The sequence below is a fragment of the Echiichthys vipera genome (assembly GCF_963691815.1).
Source record: "Echiichthys vipera genome assembly, chromosome: 11".
NCBI classification, from domain to species: domain Eukaryota; kingdom Metazoa; phylum Chordata; class Actinopteri; order Perciformes; family Trachinidae; genus Echiichthys; species Echiichthys vipera.
In genome coordinates, this window is record NC_139836.1 from 1,597,024 (window position 1) to 1,616,044 (window position 19,021).

A 19,021-nucleotide genomic window follows, 5' to 3' on the forward strand; every position below is an offset into this window, starting at 1 on the left:
ACCGCGCTCCAAGAGTTCCAAGAGAAGTATAAAAAGCTTTATTTACTTCTTCTGTTCATCGCTCACTCACTGACAACGACTCCGCCTAAAAGCTCATTCATGTGCATAAAGCAAAGAGTTGACTATTGTTTGGAGTGTGTGCATCGGGCTCAGCTCGCTCACTACGTCCCTCCCTCTGCACTCACTGGTTCCTGCTTTCTCTCCTCAACTGTTTGAGAGTATTTCTGTGCTGTAATGCTGCAGTCCAAACACTCATTAGTCAGTCTGACACTCTTCAGCTCCTCCTCCCATTCACTCCATTCACGTCAGTGTGTCACCGTGCCTTCTCTCCTCACAGCATTGTCCCTGTCTGTGCTTTTCATGGACGGCGCTTCCTTCCTGTCTTTGTAACTGTATCTGCATCTGTGCTGTTGAGCCCCCATCTCTAATTCACCCTCATGGTGCCTTTTCCCTTGTTTTACTCTCTCGTTTATATTTTTCATTATTTTAACCCACACACGATGTGTAGCGCAATTTATTTAGACATTGATCCGATTTGAAATTGCACCCTTTGGTTGCTCCGTAATTACTTGATGCTTAAACAGTAGACGTGTCTCCTGATGTGTGAACTGAGACCGGCTGGCTGAGTACAGCATGGAAGTGTGTAAGTGTGATTGCATGTGTGTACTTGGTATGTACGTGTGCAAGCGTGTTTGCATATTTCTGCCAAATTAACAGCCTGTCAAAGACGGAGACATGGAGGGAGGTTTCTGAACTGGAAATAGAACAAATCAGAAAGCAACAACATTGAAACAACAAAAAAAGACAACAACAATGGAGCGTTTCCTTTAAAATGAGTGAGGACTTCGCTCTGGCAACTTAGGGCGCACTCCCACTGTGCGTGCGTCCCGTGCCCCGTGCTTTAGGGTCCTTGTCCCCCCCTCCAGGCCCGTTTGTACTCACACTACCTGGGCCTCGGAGAATGCTTCTTGCTGCCTATACGTCATCACGCCGTAACACGTCACACGCATTGATGACGTCATGGCGATGCGTGGCTTTGTTTCCAGATCTTTCCGTAGACCTCAGAGTTTTTGTGCGTCTTGTCGACTGTTTTTGAATCTTTTCATCGACCAAATCTGCAGTAAACACTCCACCTCCGCATCACACCAACGTGAACCTTTCACCGCCATTGTTTTAAATGTCCGCGCATGGTCCTTTTTTCTATGTCCAAACAGGCGCACAGGAAATGACCTCTGAACCGCCGTAGGCCTCGTGCTCGTACACGTGTGCACGCTCGTGCTCGTACATGTGAAAACGTCCTTTAAAAAAGCCCACCTCTCCCAAACGGGCCGTGGATGGCAAGCGCCGCAGCTAACCGCTCACACTGGTCAAAGGAACCAGACTTTAGCCGTGGAGCCTGTTTGGGCACGGTACGGATCGACAGTGTGAGTGCGACCTTACATCACCACCAAGAAGAACTGTTTCTGTTGCAATTCTGTCAAAAAGTCGGCCACATTTGAAGTTGTTGTGATTTTGACAAAAGGTGAACTGGGAGGAAAAGCTGTAATCCGACCAGTTGTATGTTGGCGGAGCGCCACCTACTGGACTGGAGGAGGAGTTCCTCCGTCATGTTCCCATTCAACCCTGCTCATGTAAACATGAGGGAACTTCAAAAATCTGACTATTCCCGGGGAAAGACCATTTTCAGCTCACTGCTGTGACTGGAAATGTTCGTCTCTTCCCCTGCTCGTCTCCTCTCTTTGGATAAACAGTTACACTTCTCACATGACTAACGGCCGTCACCAGGGTCATGTCTGTCGTCCTCTGGACTCACTTCAAACACAGCTGCCACTTCCAGCCTCCCCCGGCTGTCTGGATGTGTGTGTGTCAACATGTGTCTATATTTTTCTGTTTTCTGTTTGCATGACACAGAAGGAGTATCCTGCTCCCGTCTATCAACTTCAGTTAGCGTTAAGCTCTCAACGTCACCACCGGACACACACACACACACACACACACACACACACACACGGACAGGCTCAATGACCTCCTGTCAGAGTTCCACTGGTGGTAGGAAAGACCGCCAAGTCACAGAGCTTGAAGGGATACACACACACACACACGCACACAAATCTGCGACCCCGACAAGGACAAGCGGTTGAATCTGAATGAATGAATGATAATTGCATTACTTCTACATATCTGATGTGGTGTGCCCCTTCTCTCCTCTACAGCATAAAGCACAGACATGTTTACATGCACTTGTATTCAGACCCTGAGGCCGCCTCTCTCTGCAGAGGAGGACAGTAGAGCCGATGAGGGCTGCAGAATACAGATGAGAGGAGGTGAGATTAGAGGTCAGACACTGACACTTCCTACCATAAGACCATGAGCCGCATTCTTCATGCTGCAGAAAGCGTGCAGCGTACGGTCATTTAGCTTTTCTTTTCTTTTTTTAAGCCTTGATGCAAAGTGAGGTATTGAGGGCGCAATCACACCGTCCTTCCGCACCGGGCCAAAACCGTTTTTTCAGCTAAAGTCCAGTGCGTTTGACCAGTGTGAGTGCAACCCCTCCGCGCATAACTGCGACCAGCGGGCCGTCCACGGGGGCTTTTGTAGAGCGTGTTTGCACATGTACGAGCACGAGCACGATGCCAACGGCGGTCCTGACTTCATTTATGTGCGCCTGTTCGGACATAGTAATAGAAGGAGGGACTATGCGCGGACATTTAACAACAACAACAATGGCGGCGAAAGGTTCACGTTGGTGTGATGCGGAGGTGGAGTGTTTACTGCAGATTTGGTCGATGAAAAGATTCAAAAACAGTCGACAAGACGCACAAAAACTCAGAGGTCTACGGAAAGATCCGGAAACAAAGCCACGCATCGCGATGACGGCAATCAATGCGTGTGACGTGTTACGATGTGATGACGTATAGGCAGCAAGAAGCATTCTCCGAGGCCCAGGTAGTGTGAGTACAAACGGGGCTGGAGGGGGGGAAAAGGTCCCTAAAGCACGGGGCACGGGTGCAGAAGGACAGTGTGAGTGCGCCCTTAGTCTCTGACCCCGGCTGCTGCAGCATCTTCACCTCCTCTGGTCGAACTACTTCTGTTCCAATAATGACCAAGTTCTGCCAAACAGCTTATTTATTTTCTGCCCAAAGACTTTTGAAACAATTAAACAACCACATGCACACAAATATAGTGTCAGATGGCCGAACCTGCAGATTTACAGACAGATATTTCCTTACAACATTGTTCCATTTGTCATCAATTTAACATGCAAGGAACTCCTTCAGGAGGAAAAGCTCTCAGCAGCATTAATGCCGCCTTTCTCCCGACTGACTCCTCCACTCTTCCAGTGCGTGGGGCTGTGATTTGTATGCGATCAGCATGCATGACGGGAGTTGTTTTCCTTTGCTTGTGCGAGGATCTCTAGCAGAGATGCAATGATTCACCCGCACAAGCAGTGATGTCAATGACAAACTAATGACATAGTGTCTGTTGTGAACAGTGTAGATTTTGATAGCAAGTGTGCAGAGTGGAGTTCACCCAACCTGCTGCATGCTGAAATATGGAGATTCTATAGATTTTTTCTTTAAATACATAAAATATGATCGCAGGTCTCAATAACTGCTGATAAATGCTGGATTTTTACGACGGCTATTAATGATTTCATCCAAAAATACCTGAGGACAAGCACAAAACTGTCATATACAGTGTGTTAGTCCCTCGAATGGATCGAGCTCCAAAAGCACTGGGTCTTCCACGCGGGCTGCACCATCTGCATGAGCAGCATGTGTGTGACGGCCGCACTGGAACTGCTGCAGCTCGCACATGTCGTGTCCATAGAGACAGTGTTTCCTGCCTTTTGACATTGAATTTGTCCATAAAAATGCCCATAAATGAGTTTCATTTCATTATAAATGTCCTTCATATTACAGATTCTGTCCACAGAAACACGAGAAGTCTTTTAATTTGAAAATAGAAAGTGTTAAGTTAAGTTTTTCATGTCTGTGACATATTCCACATATATACTGAAACTGAGCCGTGCTGCAGGCGTTCGGCAGCTCCAACCTGTCAGTATCAGCGCTGGGAAAGAAACCAGTAGGTGTGACGTTGCGCGCACACACACACACACACACACTGCCCACGTGGACTGAGTGTCTCGGACATTAGACTCCTCATAATGTAACAGCAACTTTAGCACCCCCCGTCTGTTAAGAGCCAATGTCTCTCAAATGTCGGTTTTCTCTGGAGTCACCAGGCCTCAAGTCAAGACCCCTGTGAGCCTCACAGCGAGAGGATTCCTGGTTTGAATCCCGGCTGGGGCCCTTCTGTGTGGAGTTTGCGTGTTGTCCCCGTGTCTGCGTGGGTTTTCTCCGGGTTCTCTGGTTTCCTCCCACAGTCCAAAGACGTGCAGGTGTTCGGTTCATTGATGACTCTAAATCACCCGTAGGTGTGAATGGTTGTCTGTCTCTGTTCGTCTCTATGTGTCCTGTGATAGACTGGCGTCCTGTCCAGGGTGGACCCCGCCTCACGCCCGATGTCAGCTGGGATCGGCTCCAGTCCCCCACGACCCCGAAAGGGACAAGAGGCTGAAGATGAATGAATGAATGAATGAATGTACAGTCAGTGGAGTTCCCCTTTAAAGGAGCAAAGATGCAGGAGAAGTACTTTTGAAGGACTCTCCTGCAGATGTGTGCAAAGAGGCACACTGTCCTGGAACGGCTCTGAGGTCGTTGTGAAAGTGCTGTTCAGATGAGATGTGTGTGTTCTGCCTTCATGGTCACTTGGTGCTGAAGAGCAGGGAGTTTGAATAGTTGAGGACCGAACAAGGACACGTTCTGAATGAGTACCGACCTGCATCACACACTTTACAGGCTGGATACAGTCAGACATGAGAAGCTCTTACTTTGGGGGTTGCAAGTCATAAATACATCGTATTATGACATATACATTAAACTTTTGCGCAATCACCAGTGTGCTGTGCAGTCAGAGTGGCAGGACGCGCATCCATGCGTGGTCAGCTCGCATTTACTTTGTTTCCCCCCTCGGACAAGTCTGCTTAGTTTCAACCGTATCCTGATTCACACACACACTTTTATGTGTGATGACAAAATATCAGGAGCCACTTGTTGAAAGCACCCTTGTTAAGTTATTAAAGGTTGAATATGTAGAATCTTTATTGAAAGCTTGGCGTTGCTGGTTGCCAGGGTTGCCTGTTGTTGGGTGCAGCTACTGTAGGCTGGCACTGGGTGAAATGGAGTTAGCCAATCCTGCAGCTGCTTGGGAGCCTCAGTGAAGGGGGCGTTCTTTGTCCCAGCAGCTGAGTGAGCGGAGACGGGCAACAACCAGAGTCACTATAGGCCGAGCATTCACTCCATGGACTGAGAGAAAGGAGAGGAACGCCATTCAAACGCACGCCCACATGAATACGCTTCTCCTTGATGCTAACATCACTTTCATCTGCACTTAGCTGGAACGGCTAATGCTAACCGCTAACGCTAAGTGTCAGTCAAACTCCTCTAATCCTTGTTTTTATGGTGTGGTTTTCTGGAGGGGACGGGTTCAAACAGGCTCAAACAGACTCCGGTCTCCTGGAGCTACTGGGCCGGGTCTGACCCACCTGGCAACCCCACTGCTGGACTTATATTTTGTTGTTGAGACTATGATCTGGAGACACTAGATTGCAGTGTTCTGCTCATTCTCCATATTCAACCTTCTTTTCTAGTTTCTTTTTAAAAACACAACTGCTCAACAAGGCAAACATCCTGCGACACTTCGCTCTACCTGAAGCAGGAGCTGCACCGGGTTAGGTCATTCTCCGAGTCATACTGCAGCTCTTTGTCGTCTAAAAGTTGAGCTGACAAGTTAAAACGACTTCATAATGCACCGCCGCGTCTGGAGAACGAGGGACGGAGAAGTGCTCTGCTTTGCAGCTTGAAGTAACTCTTTGTGAAGTTGTGTCCTGACTCTGTCTTGTGTCTGTGTGTAATTAGGCTCCATGTTTTATAGATGCCGTGCCTCTTTTGTTGTAACCATCTCTCCATTATGGATGCTGCGCGTCGGTTTAAGCACGTCCAAGGTAAAATGTGATGCTAGCTTTGCACGTTTTGTTTTTGAGACAAAATGGAGGATGTGCCTGCAGAGCAGTGGGAGCCTCGGCTTGCTCTAGTTAGGCCTGCTCATATGCATTATTGAGTGTGCTCCTCTGCAGGGGGCACAACACACACCCTCAAACACAGTCTGGGAGGTGGAGAGCAAAGTCTTGGCAGCCAGGGGTGCATCTCGTGTGCTGCTGCTGCTTCTGCTGCTGCTGCTTAATAAATGAGACTGACATCACTGGAAACAGGCAGTGAAAGGAGAAAAAAGTAGGGAGTAATACAGGAAGACGCAACTATCTGGCAAGAGACTTAAGTTGCTTAAAGTCCCACACACACACACACGCACACACACACACCAACACCAACACCAACACAAAGCAACATGTGCTGAAGATGGAAGGGAGAAGACAAAATGACAAATTAAAAAACTTAAAGGCTGGAACTTTATCGTCTGCAGTAACGGTAACGGCAGGAACTAGTCAGGTAAATGTCGTCTTTCAAACACATGCGCATGCACACACACACACACTCGCACACTCGTTGCATCGACCTGATGGCAGTAAGTCAAAGGCTTGGTACAGTACAAACCTATTTTGTTGTAATTGTTATTATTGAAGTGTTTTTAAAATAATGTTTTCAAGATTAATGATTTAAAAACGATCTTTGCTAAAACCGCTGAAGCTGTCCCAGAGGTCCTCACGTCGGCCCGACACCTTTCTGAAACACGTTTATTTTCATTTGTAACCCATCCGTGTATCACCATCAGTTAATTACTCTTTATTTTGTTGTATTGATTTGTGCTTTACCACCCATCTCGACCTAAAACATCATATCTAACACCTCTGTTCCTGTCTCCTTAGCAAGTTTCTACCCCTCCTTCTCCTCGTGGACCTGCACCCTTCATTCATCATCCCCTCCTCTTTCCAATTAATTCCCACTTGTGCCTTTCCTGCTTCCTCCATTCGTCCTGCGCCTCCTCTCCAACCTTATTTCCTCCTATCACTCGTTAAATCAATCTACTTTCAATCTCCTCGCCAGGTAAAGATATTCCAACCGCCTATCCAGGCTAAAATTATTGACACGAGTGGAGTGAGCTGCACCCGACATCCGCTGATAGCAATCTCTTTCTCTGCCTCTGTAGTGCCACTTGTTCTACCTCTGGAGCTCTCACACACTCATGTATGTGTATACACGGGCAAAAGAGTGTGTGTTGCACAGTGTGCGTTTGTGTCCATCATCAATCCTCGTCATTGTGACCCAAATAGAAATCAGCGTGGATTAAATGCAGCTGCTCGATGGATCAAAGACTGAAAGAGAAAGAGATGGGCTCCCTTTAGAAATAGAAATGACTGTGACCATTAGGAAGACGAGACGTCGGCCAAATGGCCTCATTACATGTGCCTGCTGTATGACATTATGAACAATACGGAGTGGCACTTTTGCCTGAGCACACTGATCGAACACCCTGAGCATTTAGCTTAGATGGCTTTTCTGCATCGAGGAGGGGAAAATCAATGTGTGAGGAGGGGCGTTCAGGATTTCTAGTTAGCTACGAAGCCTGATTAAACGTATTAATGCTATTGATAGATGGGGTTCTCTCTTCTGTCTTTGCTGCTCATCATGGGTCTGTGTATTAAACAAGGGGTTGCCTGGTCAATGCAGCCTCTTTATCCACACTGCTCCTCCCATCAGCCGGGCTGCTGTGCTGATTTTTGAGCAGCTGAAGATTGATTTGGGCGTTATCTCCGTGCTATAATAACAGCGTACGTGGACCATGCTACGCTTATTTAAGGTTGTTATTGATCCCAGAGGGTTTGTCGTTGAAACATGCTCCCGGTCACTTTTGCTGGTTTTGAACAAACAGTCCTAAGAACTGAAAACAGGAAGATAGTCAGAGCAAAAGGGACCTTTAACGCTCATTTCTCATGACCACATCTGAAGATGAAGGTAAAAGAGAATCAAGAATGAGTATTTATTATTGACCCAAGTGTCATTAATAAACTAAATAAAGTAAAAATGATACCTTTTGATCAAAACCCCCAAAATTAAATACGACAAAATTGGCAAAAAAAGGAGCCAGTTGAGGTGGTTCAGGATCATCTGGTAAGGATGAACCCTGGGCGCCTCCCTAGGGAGGTGTTCCAGGCACAGCCAGCTGGGAGGAGGCCTCGGGGAAGACCCAGGACCAGGTGGAGAGATTAGATCTCCACACTGGCCTGGGAACGCCTCAGGATCCCCCAGTTAGAGCTGGTTAATGTGGCCCGGGAAAGGGAAGTTTGGGGTCCCCTGCTAAAGCTGCTGCCCCCGAGACCCGACCCCGGATAAGAGGCTGAAGATGAGATGAGAAAAAAGGGTTAATAGCACTTGGCAGTCTCAGTCGTGATGGGCAAATGAAGTGCAGACACAACTAATGGTTCATGAAGGCTCATTTGGACACCACCACGTCTCTGTTAATGCATCAAAATATCGTCTTCACTTAGAAACTTCCTGGGTAATCAGAGTATCGCACCATGGGAAAACCTAAAACTAGACTCCCGTGGTTGACGTTCAAAAGTTTTGTGGAAAAGTTCCTGCAGTGGGAAAAGATGCAATACAACGTCAGTTCCTGTGCCTCATCATCTCTCTCATGGTGTCTGTCCATTTTAGTGATGGTGCAACATGAACTAAGCAACAGGTTAGCAGGTTATCGTACAAAAACTCTGCACAGAAATTCGTATGCTATCTTTCAAAATGGCGAACGGAAGTCGACTGCGAGACGGCGACAGATTGGAGGTGGACCACGATGGATGCTTTAAGTGTGGGTTAGGTTTGGGAGCATAAACTACCGTTATGTAACATCAAAACAACTTGGTTTGCATTAGAAAAAAGGTTGTTTGGTTTAGTATGTAGGGGACATGAACAGCAACAGGCAACGGGCGCCGTTCGCCGTGAAAAGTCCCGTGTTTTTGGACCCAAATACCTCCATGACCTGCGTCCTTAGGCAGAGATTCACTGTCTTATACTACGTCTTCTGCTTTTGCTTACGTGGAATACACACAAATTATTGTGCACTACTTTTTGTCGTGTGATAACAGACGTGAAAGCTTCAAGTGAACACAGACACAGGCCTTATCTCATAGTGAGGCAGCAGAGACCTGCACATCTATGAGTGCACGCCATGCCACTGTGCAAATAAAAGCCTAATGGTACGTCCACACACTTGGGCGAGAAGCGTCTGAGCAGATCTGACAGCCTCAGAGAGAGAGAAGCACCTGGTCTGCAAACCCGTACACACACCTCGCAGTGATACACACGGTGTTCTGTACGTACATACGCACGGAGACGGCTCAATCTCATGAGTTCAGTCATTTTAATAAAGGCTACCTGCCTTTAGCAACCCAAAGGTTAAAGTCTTGTTCAGAACATGAATCAGAAATCGGAATTGATTTTCCCTCTGAATCGACAATGAAATGTAATTATTCTTCCTGACATATTGGACACATGCAACCTTTAATCCACATAATGGCCAGGAAAGGTTAGGGCAGGGTTAATAGACTGGAGATGGAGCCAGAGGCCACAAATGCAGGAGATGTAAAATGGGCAGGAAACATTTAAAAACCTGCTCGTGAACTAGCAAAGACAGTGAGAGGTAAACTTTTAGTCCAGTCGTTTTATGAAAAACAAAGCAAACTCAGCAGATTTTGTGTCCTCAGTGTGTCCTGAGTAAGGGGAAGAGCGTCAAAGAAGCCCAGTAGGGTAAAGTTTTGAAAAAGGCCCAAATAAACCCTATGCATTCAACTATAATGTCTGCAAACGGATGCTTCAGATGTGCTATCAGTCTGTTGTCGTGAGCACCATCTTCTTCTTCTTCTGTGGTGTCCTGGGGCGCGGACATCAAAGCAAAAGACGCGAACACACTGAACAAACTTAAAAAGAAGGCCAGGTCTGCTGTTGTCACCCTGGAGGAGGTGGTGGAGCACAGGATGCAAAACTGCTGGTGATCACGGACAAAGTCTCTCATCCCCTCCATGAAACCCTGGACGGGCTTCAGAGCAGCTTTAGCCGCAGACTCATTCGACCTCGCTGCTTAAAGAACGCCACAGGAAACAGTTCCTATCTGCTGCTTAAAGAACGCCACAGGAAACAGTTCCTACCTGCTGCTTAAAGAACGCCACAGGAAACAGTTCCTACCTGCTGCCGTCAGACTCTACGATGCTGCACAGCAACGCTCAGGAAACACACACATCATTCAAGTCACTTATCACTGAAATCTACCACTGTCATTAAAAATGCACCTTTATCTCTTTATCTTGCAACTTAAAATCTACATAGTTTATTGTAATATAGTGTTTTAAATTTGCGATACTGTACTTTTATTTTGTATTTCTGATTGTTTTGTACCGCTGCTACGATGACCTCATTTCCCCTCGAGGATAAATAAAGTTATCCATCCATCTATCTATCTATCTATCTATCTATCTATCTATCTATCTATCTATCTATCTGTCTATGTATCTGTCTATCCATCCATCCATCTATCTATCTATCTATCTATCTATCTATCTATCTATCTATCTATCTATCCGTCTATCCATCCATCCATCCATCCATCCATCCATCTATCTATCTGTCTATCCATCTATCGATCCATCCATCTATCTATCTATCTATCCATCTATCCATCCATCCATCTATCTATCTATCTATCCATCTATCCATCCATCCATCTATCTATCTATCCATCTATCCATCCATCCATCTATCTGTCTATCTATCTGTCTATCTATCTATCTGTCCGTCTATCCATCCGTCTATCTATCCATCTATCTATCTATCTATCTATCTGTCCATCTATCCATCTATCCATCTATCTATCTATCTATCTATCTATCTATCTATCTATCCATCTATCCATCCATCCATCTATCTATCTATCCATCTATCCATCCATCTATCTGTCTATCTATCTGTCTATCCATCTATCTGTCCGTCTATCCATCCATCTATCCATCCATCTATCTATCTATCCATCTATCCATCCATCCATCTATCTGTCTGTCTATCTGTCTATCAATCTATCTATCTATCTATCTATCTATCTATCCATCCATCCATCTATCTATCTATCTATCTATCCATCTATCTATCCATCCATCTATCTATCTATCCATCCATCTATCTATCTATCTATTCACTCATTTTTCCAGGGAAAAAGAATTAACCTTCAGATATCACCATGAAAATGAGTTGATCACTTACATCAAAACAAACCAAACATGTATTATAAGTGTAAAATAGGCAAATAGGTGAATGCACGGAGTATATTTGTGTCTTTTTAGAAACTGTCCCCTATTTGGGTTCATTTCTCATTTGGTTTGTTTGGTTCTGTTAAACGCTGACTCGTATTCTGGCTCAAAATGACTGGACTCCGCGTGTCTGAGGTAATAACACGTTGAGACTTTCCCTTTATTGTTTATTCGATCTCAGATTGAGACGTGCGTAACTATGCAAAGCTGCTGAGGCTCAATGAGGACGTGCACACCGCTAATTAGCCGCAGCATCACCCTCATCATTAAGAATGTTAGTGTTGTGATAACCTCTGTGGGCAGACGGGGTTGGTGTATGCGTGTACTGTATACCGTTGTGTGTGGGTTTAATTGTGTCCACTGGGAGTTCCAATATGCCTCCACAACAGATTTCCCCCAATATTCAAGCTCCCAGAAGCACCGGTGTCTTACGCTATAGGCCTTGAACGCACCCCCTGACACACACGAACACACTCTCTGTTGCTTTCCCCGTCACGTACACCGTCGCCTTTTCCCATTTCCTCACAGCGCGGCGTCCTCGAGCCTGTGTTTCTGTGTTTATACAGCCCAGCCTACTCCATTTTGTGAGCTCTTTTCAGTGCAACCTTCTGTGCAGGTGCTCCATCACTTCTTTTCCCATTCACACCCAAAGTGCACTTGAGCTTCATTGCAAGCTGCTCGGTTCAGAAAAAAAAGAAAAAAGACGCACATTTATTCAAGTCAGTGAAAGCAACATGACACATACAGCGATGCTTGGATTCAACACCGCGGAGAGGGCGAGCGCGTAGAGGCAGTGAACATTTCAGCACCAAGGACATCACTACTGCAATGAGTCATTAAAACGCCTTCCTTTTTACTCTGGGAGAGAGTTTCAGAGGCGCTGATCAATAGAGAACAGGTAGTTCATCTCTTTGTAGGTTTAACTTTTTTATTTATCCATAAATAAATAAATAAATAGAATGTGTGAGAGAGAAAAGAGGTCAGTTGGTGGAGTAAAGGAGGAGAGTGATAATATAAAATAAAGTAATATGGTTGAATGGAAACCACTCTGAAGACGCCAACATGAACCTGTGCTTGTATTTAGAGTATTCCTGCGTCTACACTGTCCCCCAGGAGGAGCCCAGCTCATAAACGTGGTGTCTAAAGGGTCAGTTCACAGCATTTAAATAGCATTTTCTCAATCACCTCGAGCAAAGGTTCATACTTGGGTGTCAAACTGATCCAGTAAAGGGCGCTGTGGCCAAGCAAGAACACACCTGACTCGACTTACTCAATCACCTGAACTGTCTTCACACAGGTGATTTGGTCGACCAGGTGTGTTTTTGATTGGTTGGAATGAAAACCTGCAGCCACACGGCCCTTTACTGGATCACTTTGACCCCCCTGTACTAGAACATACTGTGTTTACATGCTTTTACATAAAAAAACCCCCACAATTTCTCTCATACTGACTCTATTCGCTCCCTTTGCATCCATCTCTTTAAGCCTCATTCCTGAAATAGCCCAAATCTGCTCTACTTGGTTCGCATTTCCAAGTCTTTCGTATCTGCACTTTGGGCATCTCTGTACCATCATCGCAGTCGGGGAATGACTGCAACGGCATTATAGCAATGTACTCTCATCAACAGGTTTGTAGGATATACAGATCCCCCCGAACCAAACCCCGGCCCTCAGTGCTCCACGACTCCTCCCCCCGAGCTCGTATCCCCCTCCCTCGCTTCCTAACAACACGCCCCCTCTGGTAGAGACAGAAGCCGAATAATAACACATGGCTAACGTGCTAACACGTGTTGACAGGTGCGTTATTCAGAGCCGGGACGTTCACAGTGATAAACCAGTATTGCCACAGACTAATTGACTTTATGGAACATCTACCACAATAAAACACAAAAGGACCTGTTCAACAAAAAGTCTGCTGACTCAGCATCTGTTTTCAGTCCCAATCCTGGCATAGCCTTCTCCACCAAAGACACAAAAGACGGGTCAACATCGTTGCTATGTAAGTCACATTTCCTCTTGGTTTCTGCCTTTTCCGCGCTCCACTTACGTTTGTCCAACCTTCTCCGTTGGGGCAAGCAGAGGCCGCCTGCTGGTATCGGTCTTTTCCTTCTCCATGCTAACAGAAGCTCTGTAGCTAAGCTGCTAAGCTAATCACTAGCTGCTCAGAGTTTACAAGGAGGGAGGGGACGAGCCAATGGGAGCCTTCCCTGACGGATGGCTCCCATTGGTCAATTTCTATACAGACCTACGGCTGATAGACTGAATGGATTTGTTTGGTTCTTCTTGCTATTCATATTGTGTAGATCGGACAACAGGACCATAATGGCTGTATATAAATGATGTTAATAATATTTACCAATCTTCCAAATGGTGGACCATGGCTTGATACAAAGTATTTATATAAAGGACCTCCACCTGCTTTAGAATAAAGACTACAACATGGGACCTTTAAGATATTTGTCTTCGACTCTCCTGTTTTATTAATGAGATTTATATATTGTTTCGGGTGAGTGAGCAAATGTTGCAAACACAAACAAATCTGCACATGAACCAACTCTCCAACGAGTCCACATGTGGTCACACACACACACACACACACACATTCATCGACACGACCAAAAACACACACCTGTGAGTATTGATTAGCTACACAGAGACACACACGTCACGCTGCGTTTAAAAATAGCTCGTCAAAACGCACCCTTCGCTCCATCGCTTCTCCATTTTAAAGCTGCTTTGTGTCGTCTCTTCATCCCTCTCTCCCCCTCTCTCCTTCGTATTTTTCCTCCCCCTCATCCCTCCCTCTGGGTGGGATGGATTTTCAGTCAGCGGCAGCGTCCTCCCTCTCTCTCTCTCTCTCTCTGTGTGACTGTTTGCTGCATTTTCTAAAACAAAGAGGCCTTTATGTTAAGCACTTACTCAGGGAGGGATTTCACAGAGCCATACTGTACATCCCAAGGCTTTGGTTCCCTTTCTCTCTGCCAGTAATTACTGCATGCTCTTTGACCACAGCCACCACTGTACCCTCTGCAGCTCCCCAGAGACTCTGTCAATCTCTTTAGTTACAGTCAAGTCTTTGGGATTCGGCCATAAATCATCAGCTGCTTCAGTGATTTTTGTCCACAACTAAATACAACCCAGGCACAAATGCAGTTAGTGCTTTTAGTTTTGTTAAGGTTTATTATTTTATTTGAATTCAGACACCAGAGGGGTGAACTACAGTCACGCTGAACATCCACAGGGTTTCTTTGGAGAACCTGGATCGACAAATACGAAACTCTTATTCAGAGTGAAACGGTTCCACGTTCATTTGTCGAGCCAGGGTTTCTGCTTTAGTTTCAATGAGCGTTCTCATAAAAGGAGCGTGCATCGCGTCATGTGACTCACCCATCAGAGGTTCATATTTCACTGAAGAGGAGCAGATCATTGTAATGAACTTCTGTGAGCAGTTTAAGAGTTTAACAACAGCAAGGAGCAACACAGGTAATAATAAGGCAAAACCAATGAAAGTCTATGTCACTGAGCTTTAAGAAGCCGATCTCACACCAAAGTCTACGTCACTGAGCTTTAAGGAGCCGATCTGACGCCAAAGTCTAAGAAGAATAACAATTTCTATTTTCACACTTGTCGCGTGGCTCCCAGTTGAATACAGCGCAGACAGATGTTTATCCTCATTAAAAGTCTCTCGGCCTCTTGGGTGGAACAAATTTAGCCGTGACTCCATCATTCGGAACCGTCGTTCATGAACACAGTCTGAGTTTCCTCGTCCGCTCGTTGGCGTTTGACATTTGTGTTGTGCAAAGTTTGTTCAAATCCAAATGTCCTGGCTCTCAGTGTGTAAGCAGTGTGTTGCATATGACATTATTGGCTGGATTTAGCATTCATGATTGTGAGATTTTAAATCACTGTGAAGTTAACTGGAATGAGTTGAGTGTGTGTGTGTGTGTGTGTGTGTGTGTGTGTGTGTGTGTGTGTGTGTGTGTGTGTGTGTGTGTGTGTATGTGTGTGTGTGTGTGTGTGTGTGTGTGTGTGTGTGTGTGTGTGTGTGTGTGTGTGTTCATGGCAAAATGTGTTCTTGGCTAAACCAACAGTAGCAGGGACTACCGACTACCATAGAGGAGGTGTGGGGCACATTCCCAGGTGTTTGTCTGTGTGTGTGTGTGTGTGTGTGTGTGTGTGTGTGTGTGTGTGTGTGTGTGTGTGTGTGTGTGTGTGTGTGTGTGTGTGTGTGTGTGTGTGTGTGTGTGTGTGTGTGTGTGTGTGTGTGTGTGTGTGTATTCATGGCAAAATGTATTCTTGGCGACACCAACAGTAGCAGGGACTACCATAGAGGAGGTGTGGGGCACATTCCCAGGTGTTTTTCTGTGTGTGTGTCTGTGCGTGTGTGTGTGTGTGTGTGTCTGTGTGTGTGTGTGTGGGAGTGTGTGTGTGTGTGTGTGCATATATGTCTAAATGTGCTCATGTGGTATATGACAGTTGTTGGTAAATGAAAGCATTGCTCGCGGAGATTAGAGACCATTCACACTGAGTGAGGGGATGCTAACACTGTGATTGCACCTCCATTGTAAACGGTTAGGGGAATGCTAATGGACTGTTAGCCTGCCCATTTAGATTAACTGCTAACAATGCTAAATCCAACGACAGTGCGACTGCAGTAAATGGCTCTGCTAATATCATGTCTGTTTAATGTGACTGTCAGAAATCCATCCAGGCGCATAATACTTCCTCATCATCCTGACAGGACAATCACCGGCTCTGACTCCGAATACTTGTACATCACTGTTAATCTACGAGACTTGGACACCGTTGTTAATGACCACTTGTGTGTTGTGTTCATGGAGGGATTAGTTTTGAGCATTTATAGAAGATATAACTGAATTCCAACGATGAAGTGGAGAGGTTTACGCAGGATCGTCTCAGGATTTCAGGACTGAGATTGTTCAACAATAAAACGAAGCCATGGGATTTAAATGATGTGTTATTCTTCTCTTGGATCGGATTGTATCCTCTATTATCATTGGTTTACGTTTGGTGGTTTATCTTACCTTACATGCATGTGGATGAATTATTCATTTTTATGAAATGAAAATATATGTCTTAGTCTTGTGTGTTGATCAGTTATCAAAGGTTTGAGTCGACCACGGATGATTTAGAGCAGCGATGTCAAAGTTAATTAAATCAGAGCGCCAAAAAAACAAATCTGCTCCAAGCCGAGGGCCGGACTGGTTCAAAGTTTATTAAAACACATTAAAATGATGCATATAACATATTGAACCAAGACCTAACACAGTGTACCATATTTTTATTCAATAAATAAATGAATAATCCAATATTTTTGTACGGCTCTGTCAGTGATTTTTCAACAGACTCAGACAAAAACAAACTTGTCCTGAACATTACATGAATAAAGTATTTCAAGGAAATCATTTTCAACAGGCAAACAGCTAAAAAGAAAATAAACTATGTCCTTAATCAAGATAAACACGCACAGCTGTGTGAACATGTGCTTAAAACACCCTGTTCTCATCGTCCACCTTCCCTTTAGCCGTTATTGGGGGGGGGGGGTGCTCTGAACATTGACATCTGCCCTGAACGCTGATGAAATAATGAAGCCGAGGCGACCCACTTGCAGCACTGCAGAGAGTTTGCGGGCCACCGTTGCATTGTGGGTAATGTAGTTTTGGTGCGTGCGGCTGTGGCGTGCGGGCCGGTTCTAATACTAATCAAACATCATCCCGGGGGCCAAGATCCGGCCCGCGGGCCTGGACTTTGACACCCATGTTTTAGAGAATGACTTTATAAAGTTTTTGTTTCGTTACATTTATTTCACTTAAGATGAATACTTATAATATAAAGTGAATTAAGTATAAATAACAGGTACGAACACGTTGTCTTGTCTCTTCAGAAACACTCGATATTTGACCTGAAACTCGACTCATGAAAAAAATGACCTGAGTCACATCGAGCTTTACTGACAAACTAAACAAGATCATTTATTCTTGACTGGGCCTTGACTTTGACACCCATGCTTTAAATGATCGGCTACACACATCGTACTAATCCAGATCATTCTAAGTCACATCCAGGATGTTTCAGGACTGTTGATATAGTGATGTAGTAGTGAAGCATTATAAAATGCATTGTAACTCGCTGCAGATGTGGTCCTCATAGAAAGTGTTTATATAAATCTTTAATATTCATGTACGCATCTGACCAGGACCAGGACCAGGACCAGGACCAGGACCAGGCTGGGACTGGTCAAACTAGTTGGTGTGAGATCCAGGTATTTAACCTCTCACAGGTCGATGATGTCACTGACACCCTTTGTGCTCCAAGTGCCAACGTCCATCGTTAGAGTGACAGTCGTTGGTGGAAGTAGGTTTCGACTTCGTTAGTGCTCCATTGAGTCTGAACGACAGTCGTTGGGGTCACCCGGGCCATGTGTGAACAGTTGTCCTTTGAGGTTAGATTGTTGAATCTGGAGCACAAAGGGTGTCAGTGACATCATCGGCCTTGTGAGAGGTTAAATACCTGGATCTCACACCAGTTAGTTGGACCAGTCCCAGCCTGGTCCTGGTCCTGGTCCTGGTCCTGGTCCAGTCCCAGCCTGGTCAGATGCGTACATGAACTGATGAAGCCTCTTGGATGAGAGGTGAAACGTCTTCCTAGACAAACAACCAGTCCAGTTGTTTTTGACTGAAATTGCTTTGAGGAGAACGACGACCTGGACGAATGAGAACATTCACAGTCTTAATGTCTTAATTTGTTTTAAAAATAACGCTTTGTGTAAAAAGGATGGAGGTGGAAAAACACTGAAAGGGAAAATTGAAATAAAGCTGCACATCCAAGCATCCAAAATGAACACAGATGATGAAGAATGACTTCCCTAACTAGTCCGTCCCAATCTGAAATACCAGCACGTAAGGCTGATGTTGTGTTGTGCTATTTTCAGCAGCCTCATGCCTTCACGTCCTGCCAGCAGGCTGCAGGTGTGGGCTGAGCGCTGACGTCCCGCGGCTGTTTGGAATTCACTTCCACGTCCTTCGTTTCGTTTTGGATGAATTCCATCCAGTCCTATTTTCAGGTTCATCAAACAATCATGACATGTTTCTTTTTTACGGTCGGGCAGTCCTGCTGCTAACAGTTTTCTGGTACACTAAGCATGATTTCTTCTTCTTCTTCTCACACATATGTTTCAGCCTCAGTTGCTGCAGTTTCCCCAAAAGCTGAACGGATGATTTGCCAAGAAGAAGAAGAAGAAGAAGTAGTTACTGGACCGATAGCGCTGCACGTGACGTCATTTGACATATTTATTAGACTCCGCGGCAGCAACGCTGGTTTTGTTTTTACCTTGTGTGTCTGTGTGTGTGTGTGTGTGTGTGTGTGTGTGTGTGTGTGTGTGTCTGTTCCTGGCGACACCAACAGTAGCAGGGACTAGCACAGAGGCGGTGTGGAGCACGTTCCCAGGTGTCGGCCCGGGCGACTAGAGGGCTCTGCACCTTAGTGCGGAGGCTCCTTTCTGCCCTGTAGTGACAGCTAGTGTTGGTGCAGGTGTGTGTGTGTCTGTGTGTCAGCGTGGCTGTGTGTGTGTGTGAATATGTGTATGAACGTATGTGTGTATGTCTGTGCGTGACTGTGAGAGGGTTGGGT

At 45.5% G+C, this 19,021-nt stretch overlaps 1 protein-coding gene across 1 annotated transcript in view; it reads right to left on the reverse strand.

Annotated features, from left to right (window-relative positions):
• nrg3a (neuregulin 3a) overlaps positions 1–19,021 on the reverse strand; it is a gene marked incomplete at both ends in the record, with an annotated part of 426,100 nt that overhangs the window by 203,928 nt on the left and 203,151 nt on the right. The gene's annotated exons all lie outside the window — the stretch shown is intronic.